The sequence below is a fragment of the Macaca thibetana genome, chromosome 7 (genome assembly GCF_024542745.1).
Source record: "Macaca thibetana thibetana isolate TM-01 chromosome 7, ASM2454274v1, whole genome shotgun sequence".
Classification (NCBI taxonomy): Eukaryota; Metazoa; Chordata; class Mammalia; order Primates; family Cercopithecidae; genus Macaca; species Macaca thibetana.
In genome coordinates, this window is record NC_065584.1 from 154,217,526 (window position 1) to 154,232,142 (window position 14,617).

The 14,617-nt window shown below is 46.1% G+C and overlaps 1 protein-coding gene and 1 long non-coding RNA gene across 3 annotated transcripts in view; one reads left to right on the top strand and one right to left on the bottom strand.

The window, feature by feature from the left end:
• LOC126958187 (uncharacterized) overlaps positions 1 to 3,798 on the bottom strand; it is a 50,202-nt gene extending 46,404 nt beyond the window's left edge. For both annotated transcript variants that reach the window (XR_007727129.1, XR_007727128.1), the window contains exon 1: positions 3,617 to 3,798. This is a non-coding gene — a long non-coding RNA (uncharacterized LOC126958187). The remainder of the gene's footprint in view (positions 1 to 3,616) is intronic.
• Positions 1 to 14,617, top strand: part of LOC126958166 (40S ribosomal protein SA-like) — a 900,761-nt gene that overhangs the window by 43,883 nt on the left and 842,261 nt on the right. The window lies entirely within an intron of this gene.

A 14,617-nucleotide genomic window follows, 5' to 3' on the forward strand; every position in this document is an offset into this window, starting at 1 on the left:
CAGAATTATTCAGAATTTCAAGAGAGCATTCATCCAAGCGGGGGGTGGTGCCCTTCGGAGCTCCGGCCCTGAATAACTAGCTGTACAGGTTGCGTGCCCATGAAGCCAGTCCTGGTTAGTGCGTATTCATGTTTATTTATTTCAAAGTTCAAAGTTCTGAAGATATTTAGAGTCTGTATGGAAGGCAAAGTGGCATAAGAGATTTTAACATAATGAGCCAGATCTGGGCACCAGTGTGGAGATGCATTTTTATAGGGTGAATCATTAATTGGGCATTCTAAGAGTCACTCAGCCTTTTCAATGATTCATCAGCCATGCTGATGCTGTTGTGTGGTTCATATTATTGTTGTAATTAACTGACGCTTGTCAAATGTAAACCTGGCTCTAACCTGGGTGTTTTCAAAAACAACACTAGTTACTGTGTATCCAGGTAGAGGGGGTCAGCATACTGTAACTCTCTGTTTTCCTGACTTGTAATAATGAACCCCTTCTCTCAGGGGACTTAGTCTCATTGTCTTTCCTGTAAACAGTTGGTAACTGTGAGTGGACCTCTGGAGTGAGAAACGGGGCACTGCTAAGGGCCTGCATGTTCAGAAGCAGCAGTGTGGCATGGGAGCTTTTACAGCAGCACAGTCAGGGGTCAGTTCTTTCACTGCCTGGTAACTTAGGCTTTCCAAGGGAAAGGGAGGTAGTCACTGCAGGTGAGACAAAGAAAGTGCTTGGTAAGGGATTTCTGGGATCCTCGAGTCCAGAATGGATTAGATGGGATTAGAGACCCACTCTAAGCTGTTACTACCTGCATCTTAGTCCACTCCAGAGCTGAGGCTCCCTGATCCCTTTAACCTTTAACCATGCTCACTGGGCTTCCAGCTTCCAAGCCTTCTACCTGTGGAATGCTTGGTCCAATGTCTGGGGCAACTACTCTTACTCCAAACTCCTCCACATCTGCAGAGTGGCCCAGCATATTCTCTTCTGGAAAGGAGGTCTTTGTCTAACAGAAGTGAGTCTGTAACCCTAGGCCAATTGGAGAAAGGGGTGTGGTGTGCATGTGACCTGTTTTCTTGCCTCCAGGGCAGGTCAAGTCATCCTTCCTTGACCCTTAAAAATAGCAGTGGTTGGCTGTGCGTGGTGGCTCACACCTGTAATCCCAGCACTCTGGGAGGCTGATGTGGGTGGATCACGAGGTCAGGAGATGGAGACCATCCTGGCTAACACGGTGAAACCCCGTCTCTACTAAAATTACAAAAAATTAGCCGGGCGTGGTGGTGGGCACCTGTAGTCCCAGCTACTCAGGAGGCTGAGGCAGGAGAATGGCGTGAACCCGGGAGGCAGAGCTTGCAGTGAGCCGAGATCGCGCCACTGTACTCCAGCCTGGGCGACAGAGTGAGACTCCGTCTCAAAAAAACAAAAAACAAAAAACAAAAAACCAGTAGTGGTTTTAACAAGGTTTCCCCTTTTTGCTTTTCACTTTTTCTTGGTTCATAGTTTGCATGCTACTGTCCCATGGAGCCAGGAAGAGAGCAGGAGTGGGGCAAAGCTGGGGTCTGATGGGGGCTGGGAACCTTGTGGCCTCTGCCTGAGCTCTGTGGGACCACGTCAGGGCAGGGATGGGAGTGCCCTGGGCCTGGAAGCAGGTTGGCCGTGGCTCAACGCTCACCAAATGTACCCAACCCTGGCTAAGACTTCTCCTTAGAGGGGGATCATCAATACCATATCTTCCAGGCCCATTTTCCTTACTTAACCAGATGTTAGGCCACGCAGATTGGAGAAATATAGTTATCTCTACTTAACACATCATAAATTACCATCATAAATTATCCCAGTGTTTGTATGCCCTTGTTCCCAAAGCAAAAGGTTCTGAAACAACCTTAGTTGAGATAGACGTTTCCAGTGAGGGTAGGTATATCAGTAGGTTGAGAGGAAGCATGCCAACGCAGGTACAATTTACTTATTTGTTTTTAATTGCTGTAGAGAAACCCTGATTCATAACTATTTGCTGGAGATGAATTGGGTTCCCCATCTGCTCCACTTCTAAGGCAAGCTTAAACTTCTTCCTGATAACCTGTCAGTGGTTTTGCCTTCAAAGACCCAGCCTTATCAGCCCATTTTCTTATTGCCACAAAAAAACCTGTGCCACCGCTGACCTCCTCTGTGACCTTGGGCAAGTCCTTTCCTTACACTGGGTGTCCACTGCTCCATCTCTAAGCAGAAGGTAGTAGATCAGCCCATCTCTATGCTGGATAACTTTGTCTTCAAACCCCACAGACTTCTCTTCGAGCTGAGGGCAGGGCTGCTGGTTGATGCAAGAGGAGGAAGCCTTAAAGAGGTCCCTCTGATGAGGAAGCCCATCTGAGCGGCTCTCACAGGCCACACACTTGAAACCAAGTGCGCGTCTCCCCCACTTGTATGGTAAAATTTCGGTGCTGACGAAGGCTGTGATGGTAGGTTTTCTAGGGAAGGCTGGTGGATTTCCTCATTGGGAGCAAGGCATCCTCTGCAGTCACATATTGGCAATGACAGCTCCTTCTCACTAGGGTCTAGGGTCTGTCCTGCCCACATCACAGAAATAACCATAAAAGTCCCTATTATTTACTGAGGGCTTATCATAGGTGAGGTGCTGCACTGAGGGGCAGTCCCTCCAGGGGTACTATTTTCATTTCACAAGGAGAAGTGTTGTTGAAGTTCAGAGAAGTTAGGTAACTTGCCTAATACACTGTGAGTGGCAGAGTTGGGATTCTACCCCAGGCACTGAGCTCTGAAGCCCGAGCTCTTGACAACTTTGCCTGTATGCTTCCATAAATGTAATCTTTAAGCTGTGGCTGTTCCCTGTTAAGCCCCTGTTTAAAGATCCATCAAAATAGATGGCTCCTTCTCTGAGTCATAGCCTTCTCTGATTCTTCTTATCATCATGAGACCAGATACCGAGAGGCAGAGATGGCCAAAAGGTTTTAAGTTCCCTCTGTTCTCTTGTAAAATGCAGTGCCCAGTAATATCCTGGCATTACCCACACTGCTATGGCCTCTAGTTGAAGATAGGAGTGCTGTGGGTTTTTTCTTGGCAAGAAATTGTGGACCAGAGGTGACATTCAATCACAGTCCTCTGGTCTCATTTGGGACCCGGCGGGCAAGTCTTTTCTTAACCCTATTATTTTACAAAAATATTAAAAGGCAAGCAACTGGGTATGGTGGCTCAAGCTATAATCCCATCGTTTATGGGAGGCCGAGGTGGGGGGATCACTTGTGGCCAGGAATTCGAGATCAGCCTGGACAACATGGTGAGACCCTGTCTCTACAATAATAATAATAATAATAATAATAATTAGTCGAGTGTGGCAGGGCACACCTGCAGTCCCAGCTACTTGAGAGACTGAGGCAGGAGGATCACTTAAACCCGGGAGCTTGAAGCTGCAGTGAGTTATGATCATGCCACTGCACTCCAGCCTGGGTGACAGAGCAAGATTCCATCAGACTGGGTAACAGAGTGAGACCTTCTCTCAAAATAACAGCAAGTAAGCAATCATGGTTTTTTGACTTTTCAAGGAATTTGCAAACAACATATATTCCCTTCACCCATCTAGCTTTTGGGGAAGGACACCCAAATTCTAACAGTCACCTACCTAGAAAAATAGATAACCACAGCCACGGTCCATTCCATTGCAACTTGGTGATGCCAGAAGGTCTCAGGCTCAGGAGGGGCACCGCCGAGGGCCTCTCAGCAAATATCCCGATTCCTTAAACTGGGACAGTGTTTTCTGTCTGCAGAGTGTGCTCCCACCTTGGAGTGGGCTTGTCTGGCTTGACCCTGAATATGCCCAGCAGGGACTGCATCCCTCAGTTCATAGATACAGAGGTTGAAGGTCAGGGAGGTAAAGACAGAAGGGGCAGCCAGTCAGAGCCAGTAGCTGCAGCCCAGATTTCTTGGCTTTGATTCCAGGATTCTTTCCACTCCACCGGCTCTCATGTATGGACAATTCAGGGGTCAGAGTAAGCACCTTTATTTCTGAATTTTCTTATTCTCTCCTGTAGCCTTATGACCAGTGTTCAGAAGATTTATCTCTTCCTAGCTTGGGACTTGCACCCAGCAAGTTTCCATGCAAGGCAGCTGCCTTTAAGAAGAACAGAAGAGTCCCAGTTGGGCTTATGGGGAATGAAATCAGTCGCAAGCCCTGATCTCTCTGAAAAGTTGTTATTAAATTCTGTGCCTGGCCCTGACCTGGATTTAAAGATTTGCAAGAAGACAAATTCCAAACAGATGCCCATTAGGGCCCTGACAGCCGCAGCTTAAAGATAACATTTACATTCTGCCGGGGTTTGTATCTCTCTGTTCCCTACTCGGCCCCTCTCTCTCCTCCAGTGGGATCAATACCTCGGTTGAGGTTACGTGGAGGTGGCCACATTCTTTTAAGCTGTTTGCTCAGTGCTTGGTTTGCTCTGCTAACACGCTGGGCACTTCTTCCAACAGCCCTGTTTGCCCAGCATTAGGGCTGTTTGCCGAAACACCTAGCCCAATCCGAGGGGGCTCAGCTTTCTAAACAGTTGGTCCCCGAATCTGTCAATCAATAACACCAATTGGGTTCCTGATACGAACAGCAAGTGTGGCCAAGTCCAATATTTGCGCAAACACTACCCCCTCCCCCTGCACCTGACTGTCCCCCAGCTTGCCTAAAAGGACGATCACCAGACGCACAGGCTGCTGGGAAGATACAATGTTGGCAAACAGGGAGCTGGTTCCAGGAAAGAAGGGCACATGAGCAAACATGATGGCCCCTTTATGAGAGGTAATTTACTGAAATGCACAGCGATTACCTGCTCATCCAGCCCTGGTATAATTAAAAATGGCAGGCTAGGGGCTCTGTTTCCCCCGGCGCTGGCAGAGAAGCCTGGGTTTCGACTTGTGAAGCTTGAGGTTGGATGTGGGAATTGGCTTGGAGTCATAGACGATGAGAGGGACATTAGGATATTATCAAGCCCGTGAACCCAACTCCCGGGAAGGACACAGCAGAGCGAGAGAAAAGGTACCTTCAAAAGAGGCTGGTGTTCAGTGGGTACGGGCTTTTCTTTTGGGGTGAAGAAAAAAATGTTTTAGAACTTGTGAGAGGTGTTGGTTGTGCAACATCGTGAATGGATTAAATGCCACCGAATCGTTCACTTTAAAATGGTTAATTTTATGTTGTGTGAATTTCATCGAAAAAAAATAAAAAGGGTGAATCCCAATGAACCCAGGTCGTTTACATTTCAGAAGCTCTAATGCCTAACTCAGGGTTTGGCTCAGAGTAAATGCTTAATAAATGTTTATTGAAAGAACAACCTAACATTTGCACAGTCAACAAAGCTCTTTGTTATACATTAGCTCATTTCATTTTTAAAGAACCCTCTGAGGTGGGCAGGGGTAAGCATTCTCGTGTTGTAAAGGGGAAGCTAAGGCTTTGAGAAGAGTGTGGTTTGCACAATGTCACGTAGCTAGTGACAGCAGTGCCAGAATTCAAACCCAAAAGTCTTTGACTCCAAAGTCTGTGCTTGTAAAGCAATACTATTTTGTCTACCTCATGGCTTTCAGGATGGGAAACAAAGCAATAGGGTTTTAAAATATGTTCTCCCCCCTTCTTTTTTTTTAGGGTATTTATTACTAAAAGTGTTTTAAAACTGGACCATTGAGTAAAGTCACTCCATCTCCTACCATTCCTAGCACAGCGCTTGATAAATATTTGCTGGCTCATTCAGCTGCAGCTGCAGAGACCTACCTGTGGTTGCTGTGGCGACTGTCTGGGCCAAAGCTCAGGCAGCTGGAAGTATCAGTGAAGCCAGAAGATTTCAGCCGTTCAGGGTCTGTGAGGAGGAGTCAAGGTCTGGGGTTTGTGTCCTCTGCATAGCAATGGCACTGCAATGGACGAGCCTGGTGCAGGGCTGGGCTGTCTCGCCACTGTCACCTGCCTGTTGAGGGATGATGGTGGTTGTTGAGAGGCTGGATCAGACCCCAGAGGTGGCATGGATGTGACATATTTGTTGGACTTACACAGTCTTGTATTTTATTTCCATCTCTGTTCCTTCCTTCCATGAGATCTTGGGTGTTGCTTCATCAACCCTGAGTAATCGTTTCTTCATCTGCAAGATGGAATAAGAAGGCCTACCTCACTGGGCTCGTGTGGGTGAGGAGAACTGAAGAGTCTGAGAGCACCAGCGTGGTGCTTGGCACGAGCCAGAGGCTACAGAAAACACTGCCCTCCCACACTCCACCTTGGAGAGACTCAGAAAAGAGCAAGCTTCATTTGAAAAAAAGGAAAACAGCTCAGGCAATGGGGTGGCTTAGAGTGAGTACCCTCAATGGGCTTGATCAGACCTCTGGCCAAAGACCCTTTTGGGGATGGGGTGAAGGTTGGTTGTTGCAGGGTAAAGGAAGTTGCTGTCTTTGGGAGGGGCGCCTGGCTGTGAGGTGACCTCTAGTCGTATTTGGCATAAGGGGAGAGGAGGGAACCAGGATTGGTAAGGAAGAGGGCTAAGAGACTGCCAAAGGTCTCCCTGTTTTGCCAGGGTTCTGGCTGATGGGAAGCTGGGCCAGGAAGGTAGGGACAGGAGTAATCATCCTCTATGCAGGGCACTCTACTGTGCACACATGCCTTCCACTTCTTCCATCTGCCATGTCTTTCCAAGAACCCCTATGGCCCTGGGCTCAGAGCAGAGCTGAGTGCAGAAATGAAAATCTATGGCCCTGTGTTCCAAAACAATGAAGAATTTCAAGATGGTGGCAGTGGCAAAATCCTTCTCCAGGAAAATTCTTTCCTTGGCCCAATGTGTAAACACTTGCTGAGGTCCTGTGGAGTTCCGTAAGTGCTGATGATATTGATGATGATGATAAGTATATAAGCTTCATGTTAGGACAGTTTTTGTTTTTGTTTTTTCTGAGACAGAGTCTTACTCTGTCACCCAAGCTGGAGTGCAGTGGCCTCCATTATGGCTCACAGCAGCCTCGACCTCCCAGGCTTAAGCAATCCTCTTACCTCAGTCTACCGAGTAGCTGGGACTACAGGTGCATGCCACCATACTTGGCTAATTTTTGTATTTTTTTAGTAGAGGCAAGGTTTCACCATGTTGCCCAGGCTGGTCTCAAACTCCTGGGCTCAAGCAATTCTTGCCCGTCCATCTCTGGAAGTGCTGGGATTACAGGTATAAGCTACCGTTCCTGACCTTACGACAATTTTATTTTTTGAATTGAATTTAATTTTTTTTAGATTTATTTTTATTTATTTATTTTTATATTATACTTCAAGTTCTAGGGTACATGTGCACAACATGCAGGTTTGTTACATATGTATACATGTGCCATGTTGGTGTGCTGCACCCATTAACTCATCATTTACATTAGGCGTATCTCCTAATGCTATCCCTCCCCCATCCCCCTACCCCACGACAGGTCCCAGCGTGTGATGTTCCCCACCCTGTGTCCAAGTGTTCTCATTGTTCAATTCCCACCTATGAGTGAGAACATGCGGTGTTTGGTTTTCTGCTTAGGACAATTTTAATACTTATCATTTAATAAACACTTTATTGCACATGGAAGTTACTTTGGGGGAACTCCTAGTTGTACAGTTGGCTCCTGAAACAGACTCACTCATAGGCATTTATTTCTAGAATAATGTTGTCAGGGTACAGAATTGTACCCTTTAGGTGGGACACAAAACCTAAAATGACATCCTTTTCAGGTGTAATTTGTGTCTGGTATCTGGCATCAAATATTGTTGCATTTAAAAAGTAGATTCAAAATGAACAATGATAGCACAGTGATTGTGAAGATGAAACAAAGTGACTTAAGTTGCCTGACTTGATCATTCTAGGTGGCCGTCGGAGTTTATTTTTGTTTAAAATCTAAAACAATGAAACAGAGTGTGAAATGTGAGGTGTAATATTTGTGTTTCGTAAGTGTATATTTTAGTTAATGCTTGAATTTTTTACTGAATTCAATAATGTTTTTAAAATTGAAACTTACTTTTTAATTATTTTAAAATGACAGAACAAAATCCAGATCATGGATTTATCAATGTTGTACCATTTGCTAACATTTTGCACTTATTAAATCCTCTCATTGGTCTCTGAATAATTATTTACATAAATTATTGTATTAGAATGTCACCAAAGGAACCAAAGGATCAAAGTTCAAACTGATAGGTATATTTAAACACAATTAAGTAAATAATTGTGCCTTGTTGTCCTGTAGGAACTTGTAGTAACTTGCAGTATCTTGCAGTGTTGTGAAACCAGCAACTTGTTCACAATTCTTCTGAATTTCTCGGGAAATTTGAAGTGGAGTACCTGTACCAACATGAAATGGTACGAATTTAAGTGAAGCTCAACAACAAAAAGCAAAAAGAACCAAAGAGGAAGCAACTGAAACAACATCTGGATGTATTTAAAAATATACAGTGCCTCTAAAATCAGGTGTCATTAATGAAAATTCTCAAGAAATGCCACCGGACATAGCCAATGCACCCATACTATTGTTATTCATTTCCTGCTTTTTACAGAAAACAATTTTGTTGCATGGAAGATTGGTGAGTTATAAAAAGACCTGCCCTGGGAGAATGGCGTGAACCCAGGAGGCGGAGCTTGCAGGGAGCCGAGATCCCGCCACCGCACTCCAGCCTGGGTGACAGAGCGAGACTCCATCTCAAAAAAAAAAAAAAAAAAAAAAAAAAAAGACCCGCCCTGGGTGTCAAGCACAGTAGTTACACCGCTTGTTCTGGCCCCTCTGCTTGGGATACGTGGGCAGGGTGCCCTGGTGGTAGGGCCTTGGTCACCAGCCAAGTCAGTTCCCATGGGATCCTCTTTCTGAGCTGATGCCCACTCCCTTGAAGAAGGGACTTCTATTCAGGCCTCTCGTTGCAAGGAGCAGAAACCCACTTAGGCTGGCTCAAGTCAACCGTGTTCAGCTGCTCAGCATCCTGTTTCACAGGCATGTCCCAGCCTCTCTTGGGGTATGACTCGAGGCTGGCAGGGGAGACCCAGGGAATGTCACCAGTCTTTGGGGTTGCCTCAGCTCAAAACAGTCCCTCCTTTCAGCTATTTTTCTTTCTTTCTTTTTTTTTTTTTTTTTTTTTGGGATTGGGTCTTGCTCTGTTGCTCAGGCTGGAGTGCAGTGATGTGATCTCGGTTCACTGCAACCTCCCCCTCCTGGGCTCAAGCAATCCTCCCACCTCAGACTCCTGAGTAGCTGGGACTACAGGCATGTGCCACCAGGCCTGGCTAAGTTTTAAATTTTTTTTTGTAGAGACAGAATTTTGCCATGTTGCCTAGGCTGGTCTCGAACTCCTGAGCTCAAGCGATCCACCTGCCTCAGTCTCCCAAGGTGCTGGGATTACAGGCGTGAGCCACCTCGCCCGGCCTCCCTCCTTCCACTTTTAGGTAGCTGTGTTCAGAGTGGGTCATCCAGCAGAGGCAAACAGGTACAAAGTTGCTTCCAAGGCCCTGTGGGAAATTCTTATTAATTCAGTTGACAAATATGTGTTAAGTGCCTTCTTTAAGGACAGACAATGTCAGACCAGACTCAGAGGCTGTCTTACTGGGGGAGCTATGGCACACATGAGCATGGCCAGAATTCAAGGAAGGGTGGGAGAGGGGCTCTAAGAGAGAGGCAGGTGTGTTGTTAGGGGTATGTGAAGAAGGGTGAGAGAACTTTGCCCCAGGGGTCTCCAAGAGGGGCTGGGGGCCTTTGTAGAAACTGAGATGTGCCAGGAGAGAACATCTTCTAAAGAATGGCATGCTTGGCTGGGCGCAGTGGCTCACACTTGTAATCCCAGCACTTTGGGAGGCCGAGGCAGGTGGATGACTTGAGGCCAGGAGTTTGATACCAGCCTGGCCAATGTAGGGAAATCCCGACTCTACTAAAAATACAAAATTCAGCTGGGCATGGTGGCACACACCTGTAGTCCCAGCTACTTGGGAGGCTGAGGCAGAAGAATCGCTTGAACCCGGGAGGCAGAAGCTGCAGTGAGCTGAGATTGCACCACTGCACTCCAGCTTGGGTGACAGAGCAAGATCCTGTGTTTAAAAAAAAAAAAAAAAAAAAAAAAAAAAAAGACTGGCATGCTGTGTTTATTTATACCAGCTCTGTGACTTTGAGCAAGTCCCCCCTGCCTTCTGGGACACAGCTCCCTCCTCTGATGAAGCGGGGTGAGCGGGCCAATGGTCTGACATTGACATTATGGGCTGAATGTAATGAGGATAAAGTCAGGCAATCGCAGATTGCCAGCCCCCATCCAGAGTTAAGTGCTTAATAAACAGTGGCTGATGGCATGTTCGCAGGGTCTCCCAGGAACTTCCCCTTCGCTGGTGGTTTTCTGCCCTGACACAGAGTAGAATCAAGGGCTTAACTCAGACCTTCACTCAGAAAAGGCCTTTCTGCAGGTGCTGAGCTAATTCTGGGGTTCTCTGATGAGTGAGCCCAGTCCACGCTTGGAATTTCCAGAGGAACAAATACCGTGGCCCTTGCACAACCTTCCTCAAATATACACTGTCTCAGTGGAGCTTTTGAGAGAAGCTGAATAGCTCTTGTAAAATATAAACTGTCATTTTTGTTGCTAATAATAATAATGACAGTAAATTCCTAGGCTCCTGCCTTGGAATCATAGCCTATCTGGAGGCAAATTTCATCATCACCCAAGGACTGGCCCAGCACCAGGAATAATAACTTCAGCATTCCTTATGCCTCAGAGGTTCACTAGGTCCGTGTACGTGCCTTTCTGACTCACCTCTAGATATGGTGGTGCCTCTGCTGCAGGACGGCTTGCTCTTTCACTGCCGTTCACGACTATTTCATGTCTCTCAGGCACTTTAGCTGTATACCTAATTTAATCCTCTAGCAACCCTGTGAGGGAGGTCATCTTAGGGATGACTGGGATTGGAACCCGGTTCTGTCTGCATTCAGAGCCCAAGCTCCTAAGCACAAGCTCTTTGCTGTTTGACGGAAACAGTTCCAGCTCTGGGAGGTGCAGGCCAAGATGAGCATCCTGAAACAGGCTTCTCTGAAAGGAAAGAACATAAAATAAGGGCCTTGACCCAACTCAATGAAATGTCTTATGCTCAGTCACCACTGAGTGAGAATCTGTTAAAATCTGGTCAGTCCTGTGCTGAACTTGCCTGGAGCACTTTCCAGGTAGAGAGAAACTGGTGAATGAAGAAAATGCATCATGATGATTGCAAAGGAAACACTTAATCTATGGAAGATAATACCTTGTTTTGAGGCATTTGCAAATACTTTCTGAGACATCCTGTTCCACGCCAATAATGGATGGACTAACCTCAAATTGTTCTTATTTGTTCATTAACGCAAGTCCCCCAAGGGCTTGCTATGCAACACTTTATTAGCCTGGACCGAGTAATATATTTTAAAGTAATAAAACTACATTATTTTAAAATCATTTTTTAATGTGGACTTTCCAGCCATTGACTGCCCTCTCTGATAGGTCTGAATTAGTGAGTTTTAATTGTGTGTAAAAGAGCAATAAAATCATCATTATGAAAATGATGGGGTGCCTCCTTCACAGCAGGCACTGTGCTGGGCCTTAACCCACTCAGCCTCACTAATCCCGCCATGTGGGCGCCACATGCCCTCACTGCACAGACAGAACTCATGCTCGGAGGGATTCAACTCCTTGCTAATGAATGGGGGAGCCAGGACTGAAACCCAGGCGTGTCAACCTCTGTTGGGGCTCAGAAAATGATACTCCTCAATATGATGCTTTGACATGCTGGACTAAAGAAGTAGCCTCAAGGTCTCTTGACCTTCCCTACCCCTCCTACCTTCCTGTTTCTCAACCCCTTGTCTCTCCCAAAACACAGGACAAGGCTGTTCTCTGAAGTTCCCTCGTTCACCTAGAAACCGGATGGCCAAAGAGGAACACAATTGCCTTCCATCCCTTCCCTGAAATTTCATTACCCAGCGGATTAAAACTCATATCACAGAGGAAGAGATTGAAAATTAAACATCACACCGATGACCCATACTTCGGAGCATTGACCCAAATTGTCCGTTTTTAGGTCCCACTCCATCTCCAAAGATAATTATTTCCTAACCATTGTCTGAGCATTGGGCCCATTCATTCCTCTTAAAAATCATTTGCTGGGCCAGGCGCAGTGGCTCACGCCTGTAATCCCAGCACTTTGGGAGGCCGAAGTGGGAAGATCATGAGGTCAAGAGATCGAGACCATCCTGGCCAACATGGTGAAACGCTGTCTCTACTAAAAACACAAAGATTAGCTGGGCATGGTGGCACATGCCTGTAGTCCCAGCTACTCGGGAGACTGAGGCAGGAGAATTGCTTGAACCCAGGAGGTGGAGGTTGCAGTGAGCCGAGATCATGCCACTGCACTCCAGCCTGGCGAAAGAGCGAGATTCCATCTAAAAAAATTTATATATATATTTTTTCTACCCCTCAAAACAGCCGTTTTCTCCTCCATCTCCTCTTCCCTGATGAAGAAGGGTATATAAGCGTCTGGATCTCATTGGGTTTGGGTCATCATGTTCTTGCAATTCCCCTGTGCTTATGCACATTAAATAAATTTGTATGCCTTTTCTTCTTATTAATCTGCCTATTGTAAATTCATTTTCAGTGAACTTCGAAGGGCAGAGGGGAAACTCTCCCTTGGCCCCTACCCCTCCAAGGTCCCACTTTTCCGACAACACTCCTTGGACACAGCCGAGGTACGAACATAATATGGTCCTGAATGAGGCTGAGTTTTGGGTGCAGAAGACCTGGGTTAATAAAAATAGGAAGGTAAGAAAAGAAAAGAAAAATCAAGACACATCATAGGACTAGCTTCCTATTATTTATCAACTCAGGATTGACCACCCCTGTGGGCCAGACAGTTGTACCCACATGTACCAGGTGGGTACACGAAGACACGAGAAGCGCTGTGGTGGGTCATTTTGCATGTCAGCTTGCGTGGAGTATGCCGACTCATTGTTTGGTCAAACACTGGTCTGGACATGGTGGTATAGGTATTTTTTAGATAAGATTAATGCTTACATCAGTAAAACAGGTTACCCTCCATACTCTGGGTGGGCCTTGTCCAATCAGTTGAGGGCATTAAGAGCAAAGATTGAGGTTTCCTAAAGAAGATGGAATTCTCCTTGAGACTACTACAACATAGAAACCCTGTCTGAGTTTCCAGCCTGCTGCCTTGTGGAATTCGAACTCAGGACTCCAGTCTATGGCATTAACCCTCACTTAAATTTTCAGCCTGCCAGCCTGCCCTGTGGATTTCAGACTTGCCAGCCACACAATTCCTTAAAATAAATCTCTCTGTCTCTGTCTCTTTCTCTCTCTCTGTCTATATACACACATGCATGCATATACGCATATATATGTATGCATCTATATATTTATATCTGATCTCACATTGCGTATTGGTTATTCCTCTGTAGAACTCTGCCTAATACAGCTGAAGATGTGTTCTCTTACTTCAGAAAGCTTGTATATTACTGGGGGACAATCAGTACAGAAGTCAACAATTACAGAAAGGGGACTAGGGTAATATGGTGGCCAATGTCCTTGTGAGTAGTGGTGACAGAGGGCTACAAGTTAGAGACTGCCAAGGGAAAGTCAAGAGCAAGGGAAACAGAGATGAAGGAGGTTCAGCCAGGCCCCATCACCTACCCACACTAAACCTGGAGTCTCTTTTCCCTTCAGTCTTAAAAATATTTTATTTCTGTACTTCAATGGATGCAAGCCCCTAAGTCCTGAAGGATCTGTTGTTTGTTGTATTATCCCAAGCAAGGATTAGCCTAGAAGGGACCTCACCTCCCAACAATGAAATGCAGCTCTTACATTTTACAGATTGGGAAACCAAGTCCCTGAGAGCTTTCTATTAAAGGGACAGAGGTGCTGGATCATGGTGAGCAGGAATATGTACCCACAGGAGTAATAGCAGCTGTTCGTACAAATTTTATTCTAATGCGCCTTCTTGTGATCGTGTTAAATGAATTCCAGGATTTTTACCAAACTTGACTCTTTTGAGAAAGAACCAAAGGAGCTAAACCTAACAACTCTTGGGGACTGATGTGCAAATGCCACTCCTGAGCTATGGGGGCTCCAGGTCCACCTCACATTGCCCCCTGCGGTCACTCTAGTCCAGCCCTATCCCCCGGGCAGGTTGTCCCTGCAGACTGGCAAAGTCATTCCAGGTGTGGTCTCAGAGAACCTCTCTTTGGAATGGTAGAAGGGTTTGTAGCCGTAAGAGCTGATATCAAGGAGGCTTCTAGAAATCTAGAAAATTTAATTCCCCAGAAAGTGTCTGAGAATTAGTTTCTCCTCTAGAGTCCTTTTTTTAGGAAGCACCGGAGTCCATGCTTGTTCTTATATTTTTATCCATATATCACCTCAATTAAGGCACCAAAGTCCTGTGAGAAACACCAGCTCGTGCCGTCTTGTCCTCCCCCACTCTTACTGGATAGTAGGGACGGAAAAGTGGAGATTATTCCGCATTTTACAGAAAGAGAAACCAAGGTGCAGAGGAGGGTGTAACTAGCTTCTGATCCTGGGCTACACCCATGGCAAACTGGGAAAGGTGTGCCAGGAGGAGTCGCCGCAGGCATTGGCCCCAGGGAAGCCCTGCTTTGTCACTGTGAG